Genomic DNA, 5000 nt, shown 5'->3' with positions numbered 1-5000 from the left:
GCTCGGCGCGAGGCGTCGGGGTAGTGGACCCTCCCGAACACCACATGCCACGACAGGCGGCAGCCTGCGGGGTTCGGTGCTGGACTCTTCCCTGTTCGCTCGCCGCTACTGGGGGAATCCTTGTTAGTTTCTTTTCCTCCGCTTAGTAATATGCTTAAATTCAGCGGGTAGTCTCGCCTGCTCTGAGGTCGTTGTACGAGGTGTCGCACGCCACACCGCCAGCCGGCTGTGCACGCTACCGAGAAAGCACCGGTATGCGAACCGCCAGGCGACGGGCGCGCATCGCACGTTTAAGGAGACGCGGCCGGCCACACAGGCGACCACGACACTCCCAGGCGCCCGAAGCGGGACAAACGCCGCGCGCTTCAGTATACGTAGCCGACCCTCAGCCAGACGTGGCCCGGGAACGGAATCCATGGACCGCAATGTGCGTTCGAAACGTCGATGTTCATGTGTCCTGCAGTTCACATGTCGACGCGCAATTTGCTGCGTTCTTCATCGACCCACGAGCCGAGTGATCCACCGTCCTGGGTGATCTTTATCTTTTCAGTTCTCCACCGTCTCTTTCAAGACAGTTGCAGAGGCGGGACTGAGGCGTTTGACGGCCCCTGTTCCATTACTTTGTGTCCAACGGCCTGACGGCCGATGGGCGTCGTACGGCTCCACACCGGAGCGGACAGGCACTCGGGCGAAAGTCATTCAAAACCGGCGCCAGGCGCCAGGTGCCGCAGGCCAGCCGCTCCAGAGCTTCAGCGCTCGTACCACACAACAACACTTGCGCTAGTTTTGAGAGACACGCGTGGTTCCGCACGCGGCGCACGGCTACTGCCGTACAGGTAGCGTGTTGCGCGACACGACACGCACATCGAAAGACATGCAGTCTAGTCGGTAATGATCCTTCCGCAGGTTCACCTACGGAAACCTTGTTACGACTTTTACTTCCTCTAAATGATCAAGTTTGGTCATCTTTCCGGTAGCATCGGCAACGACAGAGTCGATGCCGCGTACCAGTCCGAAGACCTCACTAAATCATTCAATCGGTAGTAGCGACGGGCGGTGTGTACAAAGGGCAGGGACGTAATCAACGCGAGCTTATGACTCGCGCTTACTGGGAATTCCTCGTTCATGGGGAACAATTGCAAGCCCCAATCCCTAGCACGAAGGAGGTTCAGCGGGTTACCCCGACCTTTCGGCCTAGGAAGACACGCTGATTCCTTCAGTGTAGCGCGCGTGCGGCCCAGAACATCTAAGGGCATCACAGACCTGTTATTGCTCAATCTCGTGCGGCTAGAAGCCGCCTGTCCCTCTAAGAAGAAAAGTAATCGCTGACAGCACGAAGGATGTCACGCGACTAGTTAGCAGGCTAGAGTCTCGTTCGTTATCGGAATTAACCAGACAAATCGCTCCACCAACTAAGAACGGCCATGCACCACCACCCACCGAATCAAGAAAGAGCTATCAATCTGTCAATCCTTCCGGTGTCCGGGCCTGGTGAGGTTTCCCGTGTTGAGTCAAATTAAGCCGCAGGCTCCACTCCTGGTGGTGCCCTTCCGTCAATTCCTTTAAGTTTCAGCTTTGCAACCATACTTCCCCCGGAACCCAAAAGCTTTGGTTTCCCGGAGGCTGCCCGCCGAGTCATCGGAGGAACTGCGGCGGATCGCTGGCTGGCATCGTTTATGGTTAGAACTAGGGCGGTATCTGATCGCCTTCGAACCTCTAACTTTCGTTCTTGATTAATGAAAACATACTTGGCAAATGCTTTCGCTTCTGTTCGTCTTGCGACGATCCAAGAATTTCACCTCTAACGTCGCAATACGAATGCCCCCGCCTGTCCCTATTAATCATTACCTCGGGTTCCGAAAACCAACAAAATAGAACCGAGGTCCTATTCCATTATTCCATGCACACAGTATTCAGGCGGGCTTGCCTGCTTTAAGCACTCTAATTTGTTCAAAGTAAACGTGCCGGCCCACCGAGACACTCAACTAAGAGCACCCTGGTAGGATTTCAACGGGGTCCGCCTCGGGACGCGCAAGCACGCCTTCGGCTCGCCCCACCGGCAGGACGTCCCACGATACATGCCAGTTAAACACCGACGGGCGGTGAACCAACAGCGTGGGACACAAATCCAACTACGAGCTTTTTAACCGCAACAACTTTAATATACGCTATTGGAGCTGGAATTACCGCGGCTGCTGGCACCAGACTTGCCCTCCAATAGATACTCGTTAAAGGATTTAAAGTGTACTCATTCCGATTACGGGGCCTCGGATGAGTCCCGTATCGTTATTTTTCGTCACTACCTCCCCGTGCCGGGAGTGGGTAATTTGCGCGCCTGCTGCCTTCCTTGGATGTGGTAGCCGTTTCTCAGGCTCCCTCTCCGGAATCGAACCCTGATTCCCCGTTACCCGTTACAACCATGGTAGGCGCAGAACCTACCATCGACAGTTGATAAGGCAGACATTTGAAAGATGCGTCGCCGGTACGAGGACCGTGCGATCAGCCCAAAGTTATTCAGAGTCACCAAGGCAAACGGACCAGACGAGCCAATCCGATTGGTTTTGATCTAATAAAAGCGTCCCTTCCATCTCTGGTCGGGACTCTGTTTGCATGTATTAGCTCTAGAATTACCACAGTTATCCAAGTAACGTGGGTACGATCTAAGGAACCATAACTGATTTAATGAGCCATTCGCGGTTTCACCTTAATGCGGCTTGTACTGAGACATGCATGGCTTAATCTTTGAGACAAGCATATGACTACTGGCAGGATCAACCAGGGAGCTGCGTCAACGAGAGCTGAGCAGCCGGCCGCCCGGGAGTGTGTCCCGAGGGCCCGCGCGAACACGCAAGCGTCCGCTCAATTATTCTGCAAACAGGAGGAGGCTGAGCTCCCCTGCACGATACACCTCGAAACCCTCTCAGGTCCCGGCGGCGCGCAGCGCCGTCCTAAGTACTTGGTCGGGTTCGAGAGAGGCGCAATCGCCCGGAGATGGGCGAGTAGACGCTTTCAGTGCGAACACCCGTGCTCCCAACTGAGCTTGCCGCTGCCGACAGAGGCCCGGGAGCGTGCTGTCGTGGCATTGCCGGCGGGAAACAACACGCGCCACCTACGGTGACCGGCAGCTCCAACGCCAGCGCCACAGAAGGGCAAAGCCCCACTTGGGTGCAGAAGCGAACTCTCCCAGCACAGCGCACGCGCCAACACGTCCGCAGAGCTGCGATACAAACCACCTGCGAGAACCGCTGGGGGCGACCGAGCAGCAGACGGCGTCGCGACGCCGAGTGCCGGGCGGCGGCGCATCCTCAACGCACACAGTCCGCAATCGGACCAGCACACTGCAGATGTCCACCGCGCTTCGCACCGGGCTCGGCAGAACCCACTTTGGCCGCCTGGCGCCGCGCGCAGGGTGCGCCGGCGCATAGCTGGGACGCCAGCCGGGCCCGTCGGCCGGCGCTCCTGCCACTGGGCGCCCCCCACCAGCCGGCTGTAGTGCGTGCGCTCACGCAGCGCGCGGCCAGCACGCCGGGCGGCCCCCCCTCACCGGCCGGGGACTGTCCCGCCAAGCCACAGCCTCGTATCGCTTCATACCCACATGGCCAACTCAGGTTCGGGGGCATGGCGGGTACCGCCGAAACAACCGGTTCATAGATGTACCGATCGTCGCTATCACCGATGCACCTGCAGCGCGAACAACCGCTCAACAACTGATTTCCAGTTCATTTGCGGATCTTTGGCAGCAAACGTATACGTCAATCTACATTTGCGAAATCTACGATTCTGGCATGCCTGCATGTTATGTGTCACGACACGCTACATCAGCCCACATACACACTGCGGCATGTACACGAGAGAACACGTGGAAGATGGTCCGCGCACGTGTGCAATGTCCCTTGCGCGGTCGACTGTCAACCGGCCTCTGTAGCATGTCGCAGATGTGGAACGCGGTCCACCGTGCTATCATGTTGTGTGGGGCAATACGATTAAATAGGAAAACCCTCGTCGCTACATCAACAGACGGCTCACGCTGATTCCCGGCAGAGGGAGGAGGGGGGGGGGGGGGCCAACATGCAATACTTTCGTCCGTACCTACCTACCACATGTCTGTACGGCGTACAACAGTGCAATCTCGCTGTAATGGGGAGACGAGACAAGTAGCATCGTGCACAACATATGGCCCTTATGATTCGCCATTGTAGGGCGCAGCCGGTGTACGGTCAAGCATGTGCCACATTATGTCACTCAGTACGTAACGACGGATGATCAGTGTGGGTTACGCGTACATCAGCGGACAGTCCACACAGGCCGTACCACAACGTACACTGACTGCATCGACAACCGAATGCAACTGAACAGCTGCAAGGCTCATTTCACAAACAAACGCCTGACCGACCAGCTTGGAAGGGCAGGAGGGGAGGGCGATATTCGTTCTGTAGCGGTACACCCTTCCAGTGGTTAGCGGGACTGTGTAGAAAGTACGCAACACTCGAAAGACCTTTATGTGAGGGTACGCACCATGGCATCAAGAAATACACATGACACCAGAGGATCCAAGCAGTGAACTATGTTCAGAGGGTTGCTGTTAGGCAAAGCTACATTCCTGTGACGTTACATGTGACAGTTAAGGTGCAGTGTAAGTTAGGTTAAGGTGCAGCGTAAGTTAGGTTAAGGTGCAGCGTAAGTTAGGTTAAGGTGCAGCGTAAGTTAGGTTAAGGTGCAGCGTAACTTGGGTTAAGGTGCAGCGTAACTTGGGTTAAGGTGCAGCGTAACTTGGGTTAAGGTGCAGCGTAACTTGGGTTAAGGTGCAGCGTAACTTGGGTTAAGGTGCAGCGTAACTTGGGTTAAGGTGCAGCGTAACTTGGGTTAAGGTGCAGCGTAACTTGGGTTAAGGTGCAGCGTAACTTGGGTTAAGGTGCAGCGTAACTTGGGTTAAGGTGCAGCGTAACTTGGGTTAAGGTGCAGCGTAACTTGGGTTAAGGTGCAGCGTAACTTGGGTTAAG

The 5000-nt window shown here is 56.0% G+C and overlaps 3 non-coding genes across 3 annotated transcripts in view; all 3 read right to left on the bottom strand.

The window, feature by feature from the left end:
- Window positions 1-191, bottom strand: part of LOC126326500 (large subunit ribosomal RNA) — a 4196-nt gene extending 4005 nt beyond the window's left edge. Inside the window, exon 1 of the ribosomal RNA XR_007560743.1 lies at window positions 1-191. This exon is cut by the window's left edge and continues 4005 nt beyond it. This is a non-coding gene — a ribosomal RNA (large subunit ribosomal RNA).
- Window positions 192-379: 188 nt separating this feature from the next.
- LOC126326476 (5.8S ribosomal RNA) lies at window positions 380-534 on the bottom strand. The gene has a single exon (XR_007560721.1). It is a non-coding gene; the product is annotated as a 5.8S ribosomal RNA (ribosomal RNA).
- Window positions 535-889: 355 nt separating this feature from the next.
- On the bottom strand, window positions 890-2782 carry LOC126326487 (small subunit ribosomal RNA). The gene has a single exon (XR_007560731.1). It is a non-coding gene; the product is annotated as a small subunit ribosomal RNA (ribosomal RNA).
- Window positions 2783-5000: the final 2218 nt, after the last annotated feature.

Source organism: Schistocerca gregaria, unplaced genomic scaffold, assembly GCF_023897955.1.
Source record: "Schistocerca gregaria isolate iqSchGreg1 unplaced genomic scaffold, iqSchGreg1.2 ptg000993l, whole genome shotgun sequence".
Taxonomy (NCBI): domain Eukaryota; kingdom Metazoa; phylum Arthropoda; class Insecta; order Orthoptera; family Acrididae; genus Schistocerca; species Schistocerca gregaria.
This window is presented reverse-complemented; position numbering and strand designations above follow the sequence as displayed.